Below are 23,479 nucleotides of genomic sequence, written 5' to 3'. Positions count from 1 at the left end.
AACAGCAGCACTGCATCCTCCAGGACTCTCTCATCCTAAGAGCTTATCTTGATCCAAATGAACTTCTTCCACCTTGCTTTGCACTTCCTTAGCTTTGCCAGCCATTACACTGTGTCTACTCTGGTTTCCCTGCAGGGAGAACCTGCATTTTGCTCATTTTCTAGCTGGGGTTTGAAGACTTGTTAAGGATTGTGCTGGAAGGCTGTGGCAAGAGGGAACAAAATGCAGATTTCCCAAGCAAAAGACAATTGGGCACTGGGCCATGCTTACTCTTTAGAGATGCACGTTCAGGATTTGCAAAGTGGTTTGGAGTCCCCTGGGATGAATGCTAATGTAAAACGTGACAGTTATTACTATAAACTCACTCAGCAAACTTGAACTCGTCCAAATGTCTATTCATAAGCTTATAAGAAATCAATTCCAAATAATTGCATTATGCCCTTTGTATTAGTGGATTTTCTGCCAGTAATTGAATTTATAGAAAAAGACATCTATCAGCTTAACAAGGAGTTACACCCAGCCCACTGCTAGGGAAATTGCACGAGTCTGTGTGCGAAAGCATCTTTAACAGAATGGTTTTAAATGGAAAGCAGCCCTAACAATGCTGTAATTATGAGCATCCCCTCTGGCTAATCCAGCTAACAAAGTGTTTAATGCTGAATGAGTTTTCATCTAGGATTCAGAAGTGTCCTAAAGGAAAGTGAGAACGTGTAGGTTTGCTTAGGATTAGATCTGTGAAGGTTTGTAGGTGTTCGCTGTTCTGGAGCTGGAATGCCAGACTGTCACCTCCCCGACGGATGCTGGGACGCACAGGGAACATCACCATTCATCTCACTGGAATCCCCAAAGTGCTGAACCTTCTGCCTGCAGACATGCACACACCAGCTAAAGTCCGAGTGGCTGTGAGCAGTCAGAGCCCATGAGATCTGCAGCTGGAGGACTTTAGGGCTGACTGTGCAAGCCTCAGCTTGGGCTGCTCTTGCTTTATGCCCAGGCGTTGCAGGCCATATGGGAAGGCTCAAGGTTCCATCACTTCCTTGTGTTTCTTACACCTGCACAATGGTACTATGAAGATATGTCGGCTGAGGAATCACACTCAGAATCTCCGTTAACAGAGAGAAAGTAGCAAGGAAGTGGCCTCCAGTCCATGGCAATGACACATGGCCACGTGTAACCAGAGGAGAGCTCAGAGGGACCCCTGCCCTTCACACCCATGTCTGTGCACATCTACTGTCCAGGGAAGATCATAAAGGATCTTTCCAGAAACACTTGAATTTAATCTATGTTCCTTCAACCTTTTGGATCAAACCTGACAGAAATGTGCAGTTGCAGGCACTTGTGGGAAGATGATGTTTAAGCCACTAAGCGATCACCCTCAGGGGAAGCCTGCTCCAATTTAATCTGTATCCCTTCTGTCAGCAAACAGGGAAACGGTGAAGTTGTGCTGAACATAAACACCCTGAAACCTGAAAAATCAATTTCTTTGGTAGTTAGGAAGAATCTTTCCTGCATTCACAACAAAGCCAAGACTAATTGGAGAATACTGTTCGTTAAGAAAAAAGGAACGAAACTACAAGCCTTTTCATGGATTCCATAATAATTAACATTCTGTCTCAGTAAATCAATTACTTGGAACAGCTTAAAAAAGAGATGTTTGCTGTAGGACCAGCTTAGCAGCTGTGCAAGGGATACTTAGAATCATAGAATGGCTTGGGTTGGAAGGGATCCTGAGGATCATCAGGTTCCAAACTGCTGCCATAGGCAGGGCCACCAACCTCCAGGATCATCCCAGTGGTCTCTGGGTGACTTCTGCATCTTGTTTTGGAGTACCACGATGCTGGAGTACCACCACTCAGGTTTCTGGTGCCTTTGCATCTTCAGGATTTGTAGTACAATAGCACAACTTCAGCTTCTGCCTTTTTTGTTTATTTTATTCTTTTCCCATTCTACAGACCAGAGCAGGGCATGTAAAAGGCTGAGTTAAGTGGAGGTGTGAAATGAGCTTCTAGATACCAAACACTTCAGTTCCCACAAAGGTTTCCAATAGGAGATTTTTCTTCAGGTTCACGACCAGCACAAATTGAACACAGAGAGGCATGTGCTGTCTACGTGCTGAAGCTGGCCTTGTTTTTGAGCATATTTAAATCATTTGTACACTTAACCACACCTGACCATTCATTCATCAGTACAAATGGAAGATATCGCATACTGAAACAGGAATACGAATAGTGTCAGAATACCAGCAAACCTCCCAATCCCTGGGGATACAAAATGAGATGAAAATCTAGAGGAAGTTGTAATAAATGTGAAAGAACTTTGCTCGCAGTGTTATATTTATAATTTCATCTGGAAGTTTTTGCAAATATGTAATTTGTGAAGTACAGTCTTTGTAAAATCAGAGCATCTCAACATTTCAATGTGTCAGAATGGCCCCTCTGGGACCTCACCTGCATCCTTTCCCAATTCTTCCCCGTGCTCCTCTCAGCAGAAAATACAATTAGGAAAACGTTGTGAGTTTGAAAAGATGTTGCAATAAAATAAATTAAAAAAAAAGACCTCAGGAAGGCTTTTGGAGCTTGATAGTAATCAAATCTACTGCAGAAAAGAAAATCAATGTTGCTATCTTTATATATCAACATAAACATTTATATTTCATTACACCAACAAGAAGGACACGCTGTAATGAATCAAGAGGGATTTCAGGAGCGGAATGAAGACGAAGAGGCGCAGCTTGTCAATGTTCCTGTCTTGTGAAGGATAACCCTATCTCTCCAAAACGCTGTAAATCCTTCACCCTAAGAGCCTTTGCAGTCAGAAGCACGATGAAGAACAGACCTCCAGCAACTACACCTGGCCAAATTGCTTCCACTCCAGCAACTCCCTAATGGAGAATATCGATTGGGATTTCTTTAGCGGGGTGGGCAGGGCTGCGGGTGAAATTCCAGGACCTCGTTGCCACCACTGGGTGTTTCCTGGGAGAACAGGTCAGGACGGGGCTGCTCTGCTACCCAGAAGGTGCCAGGGGGGCACCCAGCACCCAGAGACCCTGCAGGCCTCCAGCGCAGCCCTGCCAGCACTCCTTGCTTGTGGGCAGCAAAGACTCAGGCTGTGCTCAGAAGCTCCTGGGGCTCAGCTCCACCATGGGATCGTACCAGGGTACGATTCTGCTCAGAGCATGTTTCAGTGCTGTCGTGAGCAAAGTGGCTGCACTTCTACACATTTGCTCTCTAGGGTGTGCCTTGGGCACCCCTCAAATGTGAGATACCTCATAATGTGAGGGATTTTCCACAATGAAAACGCCACCTGAATAACAAGCATCTTCATGAAGGTTCTTCATGGAAAGAAGGCATCTTCATGAAAAGCTCCCACTTGATATGGGGTTTTGTGCAATCCCACCATGTGCCATGGGCGTTAGGGGGAATTCAGGATGCTCACCTCCACAGCCTTTCCTTTGGGAAACAATCTCAACTTCACCCCAGAAAAGAAAACCAAACTGACATTTCTGTGGCAATGATAATTTCTTGAACTGGAAGTAGGACTTACTACTTACTATGCAATATTCTGTAGCTAGGACTTGGTGTTCAGTGTCTGCATTTGCAATTCACTAATCCTTCGTTTAAAAAGATTTGGGTGGTGGGAACAATACTTTGAGACTCCAATGACCTCCCCACCACGGATAACATTTTGCAAACAAAGCAAAACGCTCCCTAATGCTCTATATAGGCTGAACGTCCTTCACATAACAAGTCAACAAACATGAGGAAGCAATGAATACATTTACAGAAAATGGGTTTGGATCATGGATGGAAGGACTAAATCACTGAATAATGTATTAATTCTACCAGCTCTATTATGAATGAGGAAAGGGATATTTAAATATATGAGCAGGTCAGGCACCAGAAATTTCAGTTTGTGCGAAGTCTGAAGCACAGGATACAGACTCCACTACATTTCAATTAAAAGCAATCTTAGTAATTGATGTTTTAAATTGCACAGGAGTATACTGAGGTTCTTGCAGGGATTGCAGCATAAGATCGCTGTCCTTGAGAGCACAGATTTCGGAGTGCCTTCCCCATAATTCTGGGGGGGACAATTGCTGTTCTGGACAACAGGGCTGTAGAAGTGCACCAAGTTCAACAAAGGCCAACAGCAATGTGCACTGCACACAATGGGGCTGCTCTTATCCAGCCATCGGTGTATCGGGAAGCACAGTTCGGAGTGAAAGCACAGTGACTGATGCTGTTGAATAGTCTTGTTGAGGCTTTGGCTATTCTAGGAGAGCTGCAGCAGTTTGCTGTATAAAATCCTGCATGTCTGGGGGGCAGTCTGTGAATCCCTTCCTCTGCGCTGACGGAATATTCATGACAGTTCCCAGGAGCATAAGTGTTTATGAAAACTTGCCAATTGCAGCTGACTAGCCAGTCCTCTTTCTCTGTGATAGATGGACAGTCTGCTTTTTCAGGGTATTAAGGAAACCACATTCATATTCTAAAGCACTTTAATCTCAGCTCCCTTCCACAAGCTGGCCCGTGGACAACTGCCCCTTGCAGGCACCTGGTGACCAAGAGGCATTCCTCCTCCTCCTTCAGGCTGCTCTCCTGCCCTCCTCACCCCCTGAGCAATGCATTTTCTCCCCTGTCCCCCCTCTGTTTCTATGAGCAGCACAGTGCTTGCACTCCATGCTGGTGGGCTGCAAGTTTCTCCTCTGCAGCTGCTGGGAGCAAAGCAGGAAGGTCCCTGCAGATTTCTGGCTGTGAGCAATAGGCTGGGAGCTGCTGTTCCAGCTCTTGCTCTACATTTGGATCAGCGATAGCTCCAAGGCTTTTCCTCCCACTGCCATCATGCACAGCTCTCAGCCAGCATTAGAACTGTTTCAGAGAACCTAAGGCTCTGACAATACAGGCTTATCTGTCAGGATCTGTGTGGCAGTGCTTGAAGGCACCCAAGATTGCCTTCTCTTTCACTGTTCCCTGTCTCTTTTTAAATAAATGTGACATACCCTTTGCTCCTCTGGGCTGGAAACTTTTTTTTTCTTTTCCTCTCTGGGCAGCTGCTTTCTTTTACTCCAAGGTCTCAGGAGGCTTTGGGAATAAAGAGACCAACAAATTAGATTGGTTTCACCTAGTGGATGAGCCTGCAGCTGGGATATTGGATTTTTGTATGCTGAGGTTTAATTTCTTTCTCATCCTGTAAGCTGTACAATCTTTTCCCAGTTCTTATCCCTGAGAGCAATGTCAGGATGGCTTCCTCTTCTCCCATACTGTTAACCTCTCTAAGCCTGAATGGGAAAGAAAATAAACAGGAGACTGCCTACTAAAATTCTCTGGAGTCCAACAGCTGGCGTCAATCTTCTCTTTGGGGGATGTTGCATTCCTACTATCGTGCTGGGCAGCCAATTTGCAGGGTCTGCAAAACCTCAGTTTCTTTTTCGCAGCAAATTAAGAGGTGGCAATTTCCTACCTCTACAACAAGCATCCTTTGCCCCCATTCATCTTGACTGAAAGTGATCCAGCACAGCAATGACCTTTCCTCTTCTCCAAACCCATGTGAAGTCTCAGTGCTGTGATGGAGGCTGAGAATGCCCAGCAGCAGCTCCACCTTCACAGTGCAGCACTGCAATTTTGAGTCATGAATGCAGAAGCTTGGGTAATGGCAGAGTCTGGAGCTGACCCATTCTGTCCCCAGCCCTGCAGAATCAAACCCACAAAGTCCCACCCCACAGCTGCTGGTCCCAGTGCTCCTTGCAGCCCCCCAAGATGGAGACATTGCTGTTGCATTAGAAACCTACTCCAGTGCTCCACAGCCCGCATTTTTTTAAAGCTCCTAAATGAGTAAAGTGAATATTTTATACTTTATTTTATATGCATGAATTCCTATCTTCTACATGCATGGAAGACAATCAGTCTCTCTCTTTGCAGCAGTTATTTCTTTAAAGAATGCTACCACATCATTCCCCTTCTCCCACCCATTCCAGTTCACACTGAAACTCCCCAGTTTGTTCATCTTTCTTCGTAGATCCAATTATCTGTTTCCAAACGACATGTAAGCGTAAGGAATGCACTTAGCAACTTCGGTTCTGCAGAAAATGAAGCTCATGTGTAAGGGCATAATACGTATTTGCCTTCATGGTATCACTAAAAAATGAACAGCGAAAGTTTCTGCAAACAGATGCAGCAATTATTAGCAGCATTGCCTAAAACTAGCCACATTTCTTTAGCTATAGCATATTAGGTTCACTCCATCAAGCTCTAACTAGAGAGAAAGGTTTCAAAGCTTGAGTTATTCTGCTTCCGAATTTTATGCGCACAACAGAGTCACACAGGACCACTGCAAAATATGCTAAAAGATCTACCTGCAACTCGTTTTGCACTGCAAAACTATGCACAGATATACTGAACGATGGAGATGAGATCCTGCACAGGATTAGAAGAGTCACCCTCCCAGGAAAAGCTCAGAATGGAGCGTCAGCTGTGATTGCTGCTGCAGGGTCTCACACAGGGTCTGCTGCTGGGCTCATCTCACTTCTGCTGCTGTTCTCTCCTGATGAGCTAATTAACAGGAAGGCTGGAATGGACCCTGGGTACAAAAGCAAGTCTTGAGACATCCTAGGAAAAATCAGCTTGAAGATTCTTTCGGATCCGTAACCCTAGAGACAAATAGATGCAGCTCAGACCAATTGCCTTGCTAAGGAGCAAATAGTAAACAATATACTTTTAGAGTTAAAAATTATTCTAATTTAATGATAGCTGTTCAGTCACTGTTTGGAAGTAAATCAGTGTGTGAGTAGTAAAACAATAATGTACTTTAAACTAAATTATTAGTAAACAAATCAGTCTGGTAGGCAATGAATGTCTGATACATTATTCATTTCTATTATCCAAAACACTTCACTAGCTCTCAGAGTCTGGCGATAAAGTATTCAGAATACAGTATCCACCATCCCAGGGAACAGTCTCTAATGTGATATTAAAGTTAAAAGAGAAGTGAAGTATATTCCCCCAAAGCAAGGTATTTGAATAATCCTGGAATGAATCCATCTCATGCTTCTTTTTAAAGCAGGCTTTTTTTTTTTTTTAACTAAAGTGCTTTCATTACAGCCCGAATGAGAAATGTTCCCTGTGTGGGTCTCCTACCCACCCGTGAATTTGTCCCAGGGGCTCTCAGCAATGTGCAGGGTGTTTGTGGTGCCAGCCCGGCCCCATTGCTTCCTGCCATCCCAGGTGGAGCCCAGTTCCCTTCCCACCCATCTGCTGGGGCTGTGGTCAGCCATCTCCTTAGAAAAAAGCCACATGAGGCCAAGGGAGGAAGCAAGAACATTTTCCCTGGCCAATCTTTGATCTCATTTCTGTTGCATCATAGTATGCAATGCAGGAACTGCCCAGGTCACGATCCCTTTCAGACACTGTAAGTGATCTTGGGTTGAATCCTTCCCCTCAAGCCCTACAGGTTCTGCTGGAAGGAGGTGATCACCACCATGATTTAGTGTTTCTCTCCTTCAGCCAGTTTTATTGCAGGATGTTAAAAGGTATCAACTTCTAACGATGATTTTATCTGCCCTTTGCCATAAATGGCATTGTTTCCCAGCAATAAAGCCAGGACAATCAGAAATAGTGATGCCAGACAGAAGCCTGTAAGGCAAATGTAATTGCTCACTCTGTGGTCAGGAGAACCTCTGCAGGTCTCTGTGATAAAACAGGAGGTTACTGGGGCTGTCCTTATCTACTGCTGTGAGCCCACTTGTCAAAGTGGAGAGACTCCAATTAACTGTCATTCTTTCAGGTTAAATAACCCGGTCCAGTAGCTTTGTTTGGAAGCACATCACGTGTGATATTTTTGAGCACTGCTTTTAGAAAATACCTGTTGCCTTTTAAAAAATTCTTTGGCTTCATACTGAAAAAACTGAGTGACTAATGCAGCTGCCCTTAATGCTGAGAGATTAACCCAGCGTGACCTCGGCTCCATTGCTGAGAGCACCCAGGACTGCTTCCTCTGGGCTTTCATGCTCTGCAGCAGGAGGCTGGTGGGACTGGGTGAGTCTCAGGCTATTGATCCATTGTAAAAGTTTGTCGGCCATTTTAGATCTGCCATAAACTGACTTAATGGGAGAAAAAACAGGTAATGAAAGCATGGGAGGACACAGTAAAACACAAGAAGCATAACCCCTCTCCTGACTTGTCTCACTTGCCCCCCAGGCGCCCAGCGATGAGGCTGGTGGTTAGGGTTAGGGTTCCCTTGGTTTTGTGGTGAGAAGGAAACTCATGAACACCAAATGGGAGAGAAGGTTGGACAGGGGAGTGCTGGGCAGCAGAGCTGTGCTGCAGACAGTCCGTGGGGTAGGCCAGGGCATCGCTGATGAGTGAGCAACCGCAGCACCCAGAAGGGCTGAAGATGAAGACAGTCTGGATGAAAACCTTCCTTTGAAATAAACAGGAGAAAAAATGTTTTCCATCTCCTGCTTTTCACTCCTGTAGAACGAGGACAAGGAGTCTGCTGGCTGCGGCTGCTACCTGCAGCGTGAGCAGGCTGACAGCTGCCCTACAAGACAGGCATCCACCCTGGGCATCTGGCATAGGTGCAAAACCTACATCCCACAGCTGTGGCTTGCAGGTTCTAAGCCAAGAAGAACCGGACAAAAGACGAAAAGGAATTCCCAGGACTACCAGGTTAATGAGCATTAATTATGCTGGAAATTAAGAACATCTCCCCTCTTTGGATGAGCTGTGGGATGTTACGGGGATTTTTTTTTTTTAATCTTACCAGTAATTTAAATGTACTCCTTGTGATTATTGTGGCATCTTAGAAAAGAAAGGGGCTGTTTTTCAGGAGAAGGATGAGTCGCTCAGTTGCCACTTTAGGTTCTTTGCAAATGCACCCTGCTGCACGTCAGTGCTGGGCTGCAGGACCTGGTGAGTGTGTTCTTGCCAAGAACCAGCACAGCATCCAACCTAGCCGTGAAGGGATCGTGTGCAATAGCACTCGACATAAAGCACCCTCAGAAATGAGACGTTCTTGCCATCTACACTCTTCATTGGAGACATTAGCCTCCAAGTACATTAAGATATATGACAGCTGATCTCTGTGATGACATTTACCTTTGAGAGTTTAGGAGCAGAGGCAGAAGTCATAACTGGATACACATGCCATAAAAAATTTATCATCAGATATTTTATCTGTGCAACGAGCAGAGTATTTTTTTTTCTTCTATTGCTAATCTTTGGAGAGTAAAATCGCTTTCCATGGTGGCTATGAAATGTTCAGGCTCTGGAAAGACAAGGCCAGCTACCCTCTGTAGGTAGTCTGATGGATGCTTGCTTCCTGCTTGTGCAGGGGTCTGATTGCAGGGGAGCACTGGCAGCTTGGTCATTGATCTGAGCACCCAAGTACTGCAGGCACCTGGGCTGTCCAAAACATTGCCAGATCATGCCAAGAGGAACTGGGTGATGTTCTACACTACTGGAGCAAGGGTGAGGGCTTCAGGTCCTGCCCTTTCTTGGACAAATTCCTCTAGAAGAGCAGTTTGCTTCTGGAGCCACATCTCTATAAATCCCACTGGATTATTCAGCCTTTGCCTCCATAAAGGTCTACAGAAAGACCAGCAAAGGAAGAATAAACGTTGTAAGAGTCTTCAGAAAAACTGAAGTAATATTCAACTGAAAAACTGACAGGGTCGTGTGAACACACTGGTTATGTGGAGAAATACAGAAGGCAGCCAAAATGAAAAGAAAAATTTGGAGGAACAGCTTGCCAAAAGCCCCAAAGCTTGTAATCAGTGCATTTGACAACCCAGGTGCAAAAGTACTCAAAGAGGGGAAGGCCATAGCAAGGATTGTTTTGCATCTGCATTCTCCGAGGCTCAGGATGTCTCCATCTCTAGAGATCCTTTTTGCAGGACGCTTCTGTTGAGCTGCTAGAGGAGGTTACAGGAAAAAATAACAAGACAGACTGCCAGGGCCAGGAGGTGTCGGCTCCATGCTCTGAAGAATGAAGGCCTGCTCACTGTGCAGTGCAGTCTTGTTCTCTGCTGTCCCAGTACCAGAGGTTGGAAAAGTGACCGATATTATTCTGTTTTCAAAGAAGGACTGGAAATGTCCCTGGAGTTACTTGTGGCAATCTGCCACCTCTGGCAGGCAACCTGGTAGAAGCCAAGACTAATGAGTAGTGAGTGGAGATGTGGTTAGAAATGGCTTTTTTCCAAAGAAAGAAATCTACAAATGGCTGTAAAATCTTAGCTGATATATAGAGGCTGAACAGGGAATAAATTTAACTGTTTTTCAGTGCAAGATCTCTTGCTACAAGATGAAACCTGAAGGGAATGGGCTCAAGACCAAGCGAGGGCAGCTCTTCCTTTGCCTCGATGTGCAGTCAACCTATGGAAACCCTGGGTGCACAAGCAGCAGATGGAGAAAGTTTACCTGGGCTGCAAAATTACACAAATTCATGGACATATGTTTTGGAGAATCCACAGAGAGCTGTTAAGCACAGAAGTATAAAAATACCCTGCTAAGTATATCAGTAAAAAATACAACCTCTGTGTGGAACAGAGATCTTGAGAGCACAAAGTATGGCGTGTCTCAAACATATTCAGTGAAGAAACAGATGAACAAGGCACTTAATATAGTTTGTGGAATAAATACCAAATAAGTGCAGCAGTAATAATTGAAATATTTTGTCAGTTGAGCTCAATGAATTGTCATTGATTCTTGGCTTATTTTAAGTAGCTAATTGTGAGTGTTAGCAATTAGACTGTTATATTAAATTTTTCATTGTAATTATACAATAAAATTATATATTTACAGAAGACTTCTACTGGTTGACTGCTCATGGGATGTTTACATGCTTTTGCTTATTTTTGACAGGTATTTATAATTCAACCTTATCCTCTGACTAAAGCTGCATAATCTTTAATAGAGCTGAGGGTGGAATAAAATGCAATGTATAATTTATTTAATGAATCTGGCGACTTCTCCTGCTCATAAGTTGTTTGTCAGCAGTTTATGAGCGTCTCACGTTCCTTTGTTATTCAAAAAGAACTTCTGGAATAACTGTTAATGTTCCTTCCTGCTCTGTTAATTGCTTGTGAGCAGTTTGTTCAGAGTGCTGGGAAGTCTCAGCTGTGATGCTGACTGTGAGACTCACGTGCTTCTGCTGAGGTGGGAGACAGCATCTGGAGATGGCACAGGCCAAGCCCCTGCTCAAAGCAGGGTCAGCAGAGCAGTCTGCCCACAGCCATGTCCAGCTGGCTTGGGAATACCTCCAAAGGATGGAAACCCACAGGCAGTCCAGACAATGTATTGCTGTGTTCATCTATTATGAGAGGAAAAGTGCTATTTTCTTATGTTTTACCAAAATTTGAGTCTGTCTTGTCCCAGGGCACCACCCAGAAAAATCTTTACTCCCTGCTTCAGGTATTTATACAGATGGATCACATCTCCCCAGGCCTTCTCCAGGAAGATCATCCCAGGTCCCTGGTCTCTCTCTGTACCAAACTTTTAATCACCTCCATGCCCTTTACTGGTCTCGTTGTACCATGTCTACATCTGCCTGGTAACAGAGACTCCTGAAATGGACTCAAATGGATAACCTGGTGTGAAATTCTCTAAAATTCCTTCAAGATCTCTTGTACAAACACAAAACTTAGGCCAAGATCCTAAGTAAATAAAGCTGATTTTCTCTAAATGAACAAATACTTATAGGAGCATTTCTTTAATCTGTTCCCCAGGCCAAATTTTAAAGAAATGAACATTCCCATAAGACCTACCTATTCACAATTTAAAAATGCTACTCCCATTTCTGCAGCAGTGTTGTCCTACTTTTTGGCCATGTCTTTACACAGAAATGTTGGTCCTCAGATAGCAGCCACTTCTGGGGATCCAGGGATTGCTGGCACAGGGAGTTTGAGATGGGCTTTGGCGTTGCTCTTTCTCCTCCCAACCTCTGGGAACTTCACTGCCATGGTGCAGATTGCACCATCACAAAAATGCTCCCATCTCAACTAAAGCACAATGGGTCATGTCCAGCCACCATCTCCCAGAAGCTGATGACTCCTGGCAACTGCTACAGGACAATGGTCAAGCAAGGCAGTGTCCTTGGGAGCACAAACTGGCACGACAGCAGAACATTCACAAAGACAAACATCAACATTACAGCTCACTGTCCTCTTTCTCCTGTAATATCTGATGCGATTTACCTCTTCTGAATTTGTTCTAACCTGCACACTGTAAGTCTGTGGTAAATGAAAGAGCTTGTGCTTGGAAGGCTAAGATGAAAGACTTTCTGCCCTTGCTCAATTTATGATACTGTGTCTGTAATACTATGTTCCCCTTTACATTAGATTTTCATAGATTTCTACAACATCAAAAAAGGAGGAAACGCTAGTTTTATAGCCTCTGATGGCTACAAAGTACATTATTAAGTTTGAGCACAAGGGCATAATAAAAGTGAAGTGTTAAGTAAAAAGACTTGATGCAAGACTCACTGTGGTTTTGGGCCGTTTGTCTGCTGTGCTGCCATGAAGGATGACAGAGGAGGGCTGGTTGTGCAGAAACCTTCTGTTCTGTCCAGATTTTACTGACTGCTGGCTTTCTTGTGGCTGTTGTCCTCTTCCACAGTGCTGTTCACTGCTTGTCTGCCATCGTGCTTTGGTACAGGCTCAACTAGGGGTCTGGGGGAACTGGGGGCTGGCCAGGGCTTGGCTGAGGTCCCTGGGGAAACAGAAAGGGTAAGCAGAGTCAGTGGAGAACACTTCCAGGCAGTGCTTTGCTGTTCATTGGCAGGATTTCCTGCTTGTTTGTGCTTGTCTTTATTACCACCTATTTATCACTTGAAAAATCAGCTAGAATACGTTGCTCTGCTAACACTGCTGGCTTATGTAAGGCATCACTGGGTGTTTTACAGCCCTGAGCAGGTAAAAGTGGTGGGTAGCTTTCCAAGTGAATCATTTTTCATAAGAAATCAAAATACAGCAAGAGCAACAATTTCTGCCCTCATCCCAAGCTTTTGCCATCAGGTCTGTGACGAGGCTTTGGCTGCGTTCTGTTTCTGAATGGAGATTTATGCTTGCATCCCCTAAGTAGATCTTAATTTATTTTGTGCAGTCAAAAAGCAGTGTTCCTGCTCAGCTGTGGCAGGGACAAGGCAGGGCAGGATGGGGCTGCAGGGGCCAGCACTGAGCTGTGGATATATACACAACACCTCTGTAGCTTTGACATGGATCTGCTGCTGTTGTGGCCTCTTTGGAGCTCTGAAATTCCTCCTGCAAAGCTGGTGAAGTGGGGGACCCTGGAGCAAAGGGGAACCACACAACCCTTCCCAAATTACAAGGCAGCTCATGTGGCTCGTACCTTGGATGAGAGAGATGGATTGGAGGACAGGGCTGGTGAGGACTCCTGGGAATAACAGACAATGTTAGTATGAGGTTTCTTTTTCACTGCTTTTGCAGCTGTAGTGGTCTCTAATTAGTCTCTCTGCATATAGCCTGCTTGCTGACTTGCTCATGGATTAAATTGACCTTTAGAAGAGAGAACTGAGATACCCAAGGGGCCAGATATCTCAAGAACTGGACAGTAGGTGAACATTAATCTGAGAGATATAAATTTTTTATGCTACAGTTTAAAACCTCCAGTCATCTGCACAATTTACATCTTCACCTTTCTGGGCTCCAGAGTCCTGCTTGTTCCTGTCCTTCATAAAAGTTCTATGAGAATAAGGCTGGGATGATAGAGACCTTGCAGTCAATTTGTCCATGTCTGTAGATGCCCCGGATGGGCTGTAAAAGAGATATGGTGTATGGCCACCTGGTTCCCTCCCCCCCCCGCCAAACACTGCTTCCCTTCCTGTGGAATGGGGACAGCAATGTTGTCTTTCCCTGATAAAGCCCCAGAAGACAGGCTTACATGAGAAAAGTTCAGACATCTACACCCCATGACACCAGGATCTGAGGGGATCCAGTCAAAGGGCTGGAGAACAGGGGAGAGGCTCCCAGCAAGCTGCAATTGTTTTGTGCCATGTTGTGCAGTAAATTATCGCCTTTCTGGAAGAGCTGCTGTGTGAGCAGAGGAGACATAAAAAGAAAAAAAAAAAATCCATGTATTGTACTTTGCTGTAATAAAAGATTGCTAATTGTTTATGCCCAATGTGCTCTCATGTTTATGTTACTGTTTCGCCACATGGCTCCTGAAGAAAGCTGGCTGTAAAACAAATCTTTCTACAGCAACCCTGCACAGCTTTCTTGGGTGGCTGCTTCAGCATGCTTGTGCCTCCTGCTCCCTGCATGCACACACTATCGATTAGCACTTAATTACAAAACCAGTGTTTGTTCTGAGGGCAAGGAGGATGTTTAACAAGGAAGTCTCTTGGGAAGGAGCTTTTTAAAAGAGTTTTAAATGGGCCTGAGGACAGATCTCTGAACAGACTGGTCCATAAAAGGGGATCTTGTTTCCATTAATCTGTGAGGCTGGGAAGGTTCTTTGAGGGTGGGGATGCCCTGTCCACTCCTGCTTGCCCCGTTTTATACTCACAGAGTATCCAAAGTTGGAAGGATCATCACAAGGGCAATTGAGTCCAACTCCTGGCTCCACGGAGGAAAAGCCAAAATTCAAGCCGTGTTTCTGAGAGTACTGTCCCAATTCTCCTTGAGCTTCAGCTCCAGGCCATGCCCAGTGCCCTGGGCAGCCAGTTCCACATCTCAGGGTGCATACGGCCTTTCTGGCTGCCAGGGCACACTCCTGACTCAGGTTCAACTTGTCCTTAACCAGAACCCAGGTCCCTTTCATGGGGCTGCTCTCCAGTCCCTCGCAGCCCAGTCTGTACACAAAGTTACCCAACCCAGGAGCAGAAGCCAGCACTTGTTCTTTAGAAATTTCATGCAGTTGGTGACTGCCCTCTGATTTGTCAAGATCTCTATGCAAAGTCTCTCTACCTCCAAGTGGGTAATCTTGTGATAGAAAGGGCAAGCTCATGAAAGAGGACTTTCCATCATGAATCCATGATGGTTGCAACCAGTGACTGCATTGTCTTTCAGGTGTTTTTTAGTAACTCCCAGACTAATAATAACCACCTCCATAATTTTACCTGGCACTAAAATGAAGCTGACAGGCCTGCAATCACTGCAGTCTTCTAGTTTAATGTGACCTCTTCAAATTCCCAAGACCATCGAAAAATAATTGAGAGGGGTCTCACAATGGCATCAGTCAGGTCTTTGAGTACCTCTGGAAGAATCTCATTGGTCCTCATAGACATATATGCATCCTGCTGGAAAAGCAAATTTCAACAAGGTTGGGGTTGGCCAGGAGTTTATTGTTAATGCAGTCACAGCCTTCAAACTCAGAGGCTCTGGTGATCCCAGAACCCATCACTGGTGCTGAATCAAAGAAGGCATTAAGTAGGCACTGCTTTGTCAGCAACCCTATTTGCAAGGGGGCAATCCTCAGTAAGTAATAGACCAATATTATCTCTGGTCTTCCTTTTACTGATAATATATATTAAAAAGCCCTTTATAATAAAGAGAGGTAGTACTTAAAAGAAAAGAGCACTTACAGACTTCAATGCCTTAGAACAAGTTCCCAAAATGAGTTATTAACTAGTTAACAAGTTCCATGAGTAGCCTGTAGTCTGCTTTCCCCATATTCAGGGATGAAGTTTTGGTGGCAAGGATTGTTCCTGTCACCAAAGACAGCCACTGACCACCACATAACACACGAGTCCTTCTTTTTAACAGCAACAAATCTCTAAGCATCGTTCCCAGTCAGACCCCTAGTACCCGTACTAATCGGTGTGGGACTCGTTGTGGAGAACGATGGATCCTCCTCCAGCTACAAGGATTCCTAAGGAGCTTCTTGCTTCACAGGAGCAGCAGCAATATGGAACTGATGGACACTGACAGCCCAGATGGCAAAATCAAGCCCATAGATCTGGATCTTGCTCTTGAAGAATAACTGATGGAAGTGGATCCATCTCCAATGGATGACTCCCAACAACTCTTGAGGTAGCTTCCCACACAGCCTTCCAGCAATGTGCAGGCCCCAGCAGCGGGGAGCTGCTCCTCCCCACCCTCCCCTCCCCAGCCGTGGGGACGCTGCCTCCGCCCTCCGTCCCTGGGCCATGGCTGAAGAACCAGCTTTTCATACACACACTTCTCTGTTAGGAGTCAATGTTGGTACGGGGAAATACAGTATTTCTATTTTGTTGTTCCAAGTATGTACAACACGCAGCACTGCTGTATCAGGTAAACATGTGCACAGGGGAAGATGAGGCGTGCTCATAGAAAGCAGTCAAATGGAAATCAAAAGGACTTTCTCTTTCAGAGTTCCCCTATCTTTATTTGTAGAGGTTATCCAATAATTTCTTTAATTACATCGCATACTTCTGAGTCCATTCCCGAGCTATTCTGTTGGGTCTGTTCAGCCTGGAGAAAAGGAGACTGAGAGGGGACCTGATCCAGGTCTATAAATATCTAGGGTGTGGGGGGCAGAATGGCGAGGCCAGACTGTTTTCAGTGGTGAATGGAGACAGGACAAGGGGAAATGGCCAGAAACTGGAGCATAGGAAGTTCCGCACAAACATGCGCAAGAACTTCTTTACAGTGAGGGTGACGGAGCACTGGAACAGGCTGCCCAGGGAGGTGGTGGAGTCTCCTTCTCTGGAGATGTTCAAGACCTGCCTGGATGCCGACCTGTGCGACCTGCTGTAGGGAACCTGCTTTGGCAGGGGGGTTGGACTCGATGATCTCTGGAGGTCCCTTCCAACCCCTACAATTCTGTGATTCTGTGATTCTATTCTGTTGTACTTTTCTCTGTCTGTTTTGTAGATCCGTGCAATCTCAGGCACTAAAGGATCATCTGGATTGGGATCACACAACAGAAAACAGATGGACAAAAGTACTTTTGAAATAGTTAGTGCTGGGGACCACTGTGATCGTAGAATATCAAGACAAATGCTGCCATTACTGTTAATATTTGGATGATAGATTCTTGTTGTAAATGCAACCTTAGGTGGTTTGAAGGGATAATCTGTTGGGAAGTGAATTGTCAAGAAAAACACTCCAACTTGATAGGGTCTGTCGTTTGGTCCCATTATTGTAGCTTGCCAATGGAACATGTCATCACCAACAGGCCCTGCTGAACACTGTGCTGGAGGATCACGTGCCAGATCATTCAACTCCTTGTGGATTCTCTTCAGCACCATTGTGTGCGCGGTGCGAGGCCCCTGCCAGCTACCAGGCCCCTGCCTGCTGCCTGGAAACCCCTCCTCAGGAGACCTGTGTTGGTGAACCCAACTTCCAAACCTACGTTGCCATCCTTGGTGACGAGGCCCCTCTTCTTCAGCTTCTGCACGTTGTCTTTGTGCTTGTGGTAGTCCTGCAGATGTGGGTCATGCAGGCTGTTGTATTCTGGGAGGCTGTGAGGGTGTTTTTAATAGTTTTGATAGTTTTTAACCACACTGGTGTACTGTTATGTCTCTAGCGCGTCCTCAGAGTCCAGAGACTTCCCCACATGCTGATACACCTGAAAGCAGCATCGAGCCCATGGAGATGGACATCCAGATAGAGGAGGAACCCATGGAGGTGCATCCACCTCCATCGAGGCAGGCAGGCACCCCAACATCGTGTCTGCATGGAGACGCTGCTACATCCACCGGCAGGGCACCAGGGGCTCTCGATTTCCACCCTGGCCCTGAAATGTCACCATCTGCCAGAGAGCCCTGCGCCAGCTGCTGCTCCCTGCCGCCCTTTCTTCCCCGTCCTCCATCCTCATCTTTTCCCAAGGATTTTTCCGGGACTGCTGTGCCATAAGCTGCTGTGCTGATAGGAGACAAGTCCAGCAGATGGCCCTGAGCTCCGCGCAGCCTCACGTGAGCCCCGAGAAGAGGGCGGGACTGGTGCCCTGTGAGCTGCTGCACCAGCACAGCCGGAGGAGCCCAGCGATGGCGCTGAGCTCCCTGCGGCCTGCAGCGGTGTCACAGAAGCTACAGAGGTGGCTGTTCCTTTGGGGAAGCGGAGGACTTTGGTTAGGACGGGAAGAAGGGCTGAAGTGCAGCACGAAGGTTCATAACAGTTGTTCCGTTAGGACTTTTGTGTCAACATTGCGCCTCCGCGGCCGCACGAACCGCCACGGCCCGACGGCAGCAGCAGCACCGCTGCGAAAGCCGCGGCCGGGGCGGGAAGCGGAGCTCAGGCTGCGGAATGGAGGGGAGGAGGCGGGGCATCTCGGAAACGTCCAGAACGTGGATCTGTAGACGGAGCTGCCGGGGGCGCGCAGTTCTGCCGCTCCTTAAACGGTTCCGCAACGTGGAACCAGAAGGTGGAACTGGCCTCTTTGTCTGCTTGTCTACTGCCCGATGGAGGCCGATGGAGCCGGGCAGTGCTGGTGATGCCAGGGGCTCGAGCAGGAGCAGCCAGCTCCTCTGAACATCTCCTCTTGTCAAAGTCTCTACCACACGCTTTCCTTCATGGCTTCCAGTGGTCCACAGATGTGTGCAGCACCTGCAGGTCTTCAGAAAACAGATCATGGGCCTGATGAAGCTTAGTGTTCTGTGTGTCTGACCTGCACACCACAGTGTCCTGAGTTCCACCTGAACTGGGCTGTACCACAGTAAAAACATTCAGCAATGACTCTCCTATTTAGCCGGTGGAAGATCCTTCATTAAAAAAGAAAAAAAAAAAGTCCTTATTTGTAGTGTGAGTATGTTTATCCTCTGCTTTTAGTATCAGATGCTTCTATACTTCTAGTAAGAGATTCCTCTATTGTATTTGGTCACTGTGGGATTAGCCAGTGCTAACCTTCCCTCAGCAAAGCTTGTCCGATCAAACCTGTGCAGTTATTCTTCACTTTGACTTTCTCTCTTCTTCTGGTGCATCTCTGAGTGCCTCCTCCAGTTTGGGGGAATCCTTCTTCAGTTGCAGACACTACTGGACACTGCACTCGTGGCTGGCACGCTGCTGTGGCTTCACAGCAAGTGCTGATGACCCACGTGCCTTCTGTGTCTGCTTGCAGCACAGCTGTGTCATCACAGTGGTTGCAGACTTTGGTTGGACTTCACACTCTTCTCTGTTACAGGTCACACTGTTTGCAGACTCATAACTAGACGGGTCACCAATTTAACTAGAAGGCTGGCCACAGAGGAAGGAATATCTTGCCTGCTTTCTTTGGCACAGCTGCCTGGCCACCACAAGCCCATGATATGGAAAGCACTACATACCATGAGGAAAGCAGGACCTCCTCCCATTCAGGTCAAGACCACAGTGAATTTGCTGCCCAGAGCTCACTGCAAACTTTAACCACTGCAAAGATGCATAATACCTGGGAACCTTTGGATTTTCTTTGTTTAGGCACCATTATCCAGGATTCCCATGTGGGCAGAAACTCATGAAACCACCTGCAGCTGTGTTTCTGCAGCTCTGCCAGAGCTAGAAACACTGGAAATTGGGAAAAAAAGAAGAAGAAAAAAAAAGAGCAAGTTCTAATATTATTTTTCCTGGACAAATAAGTAAGCACACTCAGATCCTTAACAAGACTGATGTCTGGAGCAGCCCACAGCGAAATTGCCCAGGGTTTCCCAGCAGCTGTGGGATGTGACAAGAAGGTCACCAATTTAACTAGAAACCAGCTAACAAGTAACTGCCTAAATACAAATACAGCTCTTGTACTCGTTTTGGGAAAACGCCTGCTGGTGACATTGGAAAACGTTTTAAGGCCAAATTCTTCTGATATCCTTACTCTGTAGCAGTTTCTTCACCTTTCCAAGCTTCCAACGCCAAACCTAGTCCAACTTTATGTCCACCAGCGTTGATGCTCTTTCCGTCTTTAGGGGCAGACAAAGTAACTTCACACCTGGCCTCCAGGGTCTCCTCAGACTAGAGTTGTTCACTTTAGCAGAGATCAAAGGAGTGGAATCCAACTTGTATTTAGCTGCTATTCCGAAGCAGCAGCGGGGAGCTGCTCCTCTCTAGGGTGTATTCACAAGCACACTGCCTCCTGCTGTGCTTTGCAAGTCTCTGTGCATGGCCACTACCTCTGGCAATTCCTGTTTCCAGCACCTGGTGGGGACAGGAGGGTTCTAGATGGCCCTGAGAAACCTTGGTAGGTTTCTTGGTAGGTGGGATGTGACAAGAGGGTCACCAATTTAACTAGAAACCAGCTAACAAGTAACTGCCTAAATACAAATACAGCTCTTGTACTCGTTTTGGGAAAACGCCTGCTGGTGACATTGGAAAACGTTTTAAGGCCAAATTCTTCTGATATCCGTACTCTGCAGCAGTTTCTTCACCTTTCCAAGCTTCCAACGCCAAACCTAGTCCAACTTTATGTCCACCAGCGTTGATGCTCTTTCCGTCTTTAGGGGCAGACAAAGTAACTTCACACCTGGCCTCCAGGGTCTCCTCAGACTAGAGTTGTTCACTTTAGCAGAGATCAAAGGAGTGGAATCCAACTTGTATTTAGCTGCTATTCCGAAGCAGCAGCGGGGAGCTGCTCCTCTCCACCTTCCAGTAGGAACTTCACCAGACCGCCATGACCTTTCAAATATGATGGATAGCAGCTTGGCAAGTCCATCCACCAGTTCCCTCAGAACCTGTGGATGGATCTTGTCAGATTCCATGGACTTGTGCTCCTTAAGATTCTTTAGATGGTCTCAAACCTGATCTTCACTTACAGCAGGCAGATCCACCTTCTCCAAACTTTTCCCTTTTACCAGGCCTCCAGTTTCCTTTTGAAGAGGGCCCTCATCCTCACTTACCTTCTCTTTAATCACTTTTCCCCTTTCTGTCCCTAGCTAGATATAATTCTGTCTGGGTTTTAACTTTCCTAACCTGATCTTTGAGGTTCCCGTGTTCCTTGGAAGAGCAAGTTGTCATCAACACATTCCAGGAACCTCTTTGATTTCTGGTGCAGTGCTGTGTTGTCCCTCCCACAGATATCAGGGTGGTTGAAATCCCCCATGAGGACTGTGTTTTCTGAATGTGAAGCTGCTCTTATCTGTTTACAAAGGACCTCATCCACTCAACCTTCCTCATCAGGTGGCCTGTAGCAGACCCCCACTATGATGTTGCCTTCCCCTGCCTCCCTTTAACCCTAACCCATAAACTCTGTCAGCTCCTCGTTTATCCCCAGGTGGAGCTCCATGGACTCCAGATCATCACTGGTGTAGAGGGCAACACTCCCTCCGCTTATCCCCTGCCTGTCTTTCCTGAAGAGTTTATAGCCATTATTCCTACATTCTAGTCATGGGAGTCATCCCACGCCTGCAGATACTCCCCATGCTCTGCACATTGGTATATGGGCATTTGAGTTGGGCTCCCATTGAGGCTGATTTACCAGTTCGAGTTTCCTTATCTTGAACCATAGGCACTGTCTTACTGGCCTGCGATGCTACTCCAGGCCCAGGGCATCCATTATCACTGTCAGTTGCCTGCAAAACAACAGGACTGTCATCCGTGCAGCCACTGCTGCTCTTAGTGCTCCCAGCCCGCAGCCTCTGTCTCGTCTCAGCTGCCAAAATACTCAGGCCTGTGCAGTCCATGCAGGTGAATATCTTGTGACAGGAGAGGAGCGAGGTGCTGATGCAGGCAGAGCACTCCCCAGTCTGATCCAGCGTGCCTTTCTGTCAACATGGTTGTTTTGCAAAGAGCCGTGTCCTCCGTGTTGATGCAGCCCAGAATGCAGTTGGCTGCAGGAGCCACTGCTGGCTCACATCCTGCTTTTTGGCCACCACGTCCTTCTCTGCAGCCACTTCTCCCCTCGCTAGTTCCAATGGTCTGTTACATTGGGTCTCGGCCTGATGGAGGCTGGAGGAGGCAGGCACATGAGAGAGCAGAACACAGGGAAAATCCACAAGCACAGCATGGCCTGGATTGAATAAATATTGGCACAAGGAAGCACTATGGATGTTAAATTTTTATTGTGGGCTTCGAGAAGGTGCTCTGAGCTCTTTGGGTCTGGACAGCATGGCCTTGACACGCACCCCTCGGAGGGGAAGATGCCAGCGGTGCTCCCCAGCTTCTGCTCCGTCTGGGTTTCCCATGTGGGTGTGGAAGAGGTGCAATGCAGGGACATCTGAAGGTCTTCTAGTATGACTTGAAGCCTGAAGGGAAGCCTGCGAGGATGCTTTGTCAGAGGCCTCCCTTGCTCCGGTTTTCCTGCTTTGGAAGTTATTCCCGTGACGGACTGCTCCCACAGCCTGGCTGCTGGCCTTGGCTCAGGCGTACTGGCTGTGCTGGATTCGAATGAATGCTACTTACAAACTTCCTTCAGTATTTGTTCTGCAACATCCCAAGCCAGCCGTGCCATTTCCTGCTCCTGACTGAAACGGGGCGTCTTTGAAGGCTCTGCTCTTTTGGCACTCCTAAGCACTTTCTGACTGCTCTTTTGGGGAGCCCTCCTTGAGGAGCGGACAGGATGATCCAGTGCCTTCAGCTTCCTTTTTACTTCTCTCAACAAAGTCTCAGTCTCCTCTTCAAGTCTCTCTGCTTCTTTTTCAGACATTGCTCTGAATTCATAATGTCCAGGGAACTGTGTTTTTGTTTTTGAGGCAGCAGCACTATGGATGCTTCTGGGGACTTTGGAGTCTTCCCTGCCCAACTCAGGTTTGGGCAACTTCTCAGGGAGCTTCATTGCACGTCCTGTGCTTGGTGAGTCTCCCTGAAGTTTGTGCTGCATCAACGCCACATTCCCTCTTCTGCGTTGGCCAGCCTGGAGATTATGGCATGTAGGAGCAGGGCCAGCTGGTTTGTGACGCTTCCTGGGGCTGGCTTTCTTGCCCACAATGTATTCCACAGGACAAGGCCGGAGCTTGTCAGTGCTTGCCATTGGTCTGTGGGCACATTTCTTCAATTTGGAGATCTCCTGAAGAAACATTGCCAGGAAGGGAACAGCAGGGTTAGGCTCGGTCTTGTCTCGGAAAGTGCTTGCCACGCTGCAGGCTGATGCTTTACGCCAACGAGGGCCAGCACTCTGCTTCAGCCATGCAGTGAGGGCAGAAGAGAAGAGCTGCCTCAGTGCTCTGTTTGCAAGCAAGCAGCTTTCCAGGTCACCTGCACGTCAGCACGCTGTGCTAGCTCAGCTCTGAGCTGAGTTGTCCTTTCCATGCCTCCATGCCTGCACCACCAACCCAGCCCTCACCTTTTCTGCATTCCCCATCTCCCTCAGACCCATCAAGTCAAGCCCGTGCCCTCGGTGCCATGCCACTGACACGTGCCCGCCAACACCAGGTTTGGCCTACCTCTTTTTGCCTCTTGATTTTCTCCTGCTCCAGCTTCAGCCTGGTCAGGTACTGCCTGTACTCATTGAACTCTTTCAGAGTGCACACAACCTGCGGAGAGACACGGGCAGATGACTCCCAACAACTCTTGAGGTAGCTTCCCACACAGCCGTCCAGCAATGTGCAGGCCCCAGCAGCGGGGCAGCTGCTCCTCTCCACCCTCCCCTCCCCAGCCGTGGGGACGCTGCCTCCTCCCTCCTTCCCAGGGCCAACGGGACTCCACACTGGG

General features: G+C 47.0%; 1 long non-coding RNA gene across 1 annotated transcript; it reads right to left on the bottom strand.

Moving 5' to 3' along the window:
* Positions 1–1,922: 1,922 nt before the first annotated feature.
* Positions 1,923–15,314, bottom strand: LOC125701473 (uncharacterized). The gene is made up of 3 exons (XR_007380245.1): positions 15,070–15,314; positions 12,476–12,701; positions 1,923–6,646 (listed from the first exon to the last, which is right to left on the bottom strand). It is a non-coding gene; the product is annotated as an uncharacterized LOC125701473 (long non-coding RNA).
* Positions 15,315–23,479: the final 8,165 nt, after the last annotated feature.

Source organism: Lagopus muta, chromosome 16, assembly GCF_023343835.1.
Source record: "Lagopus muta isolate bLagMut1 chromosome 16, bLagMut1 primary, whole genome shotgun sequence".
Lineage (NCBI taxonomy): Eukaryota > Metazoa > Chordata > Aves > Galliformes > Phasianidae > Lagopus > Lagopus muta.
The sequence above is the reverse complement of the archived record's forward strand: the minus strand, read 5'-3'. Positions and strand labels throughout refer to the sequence as shown.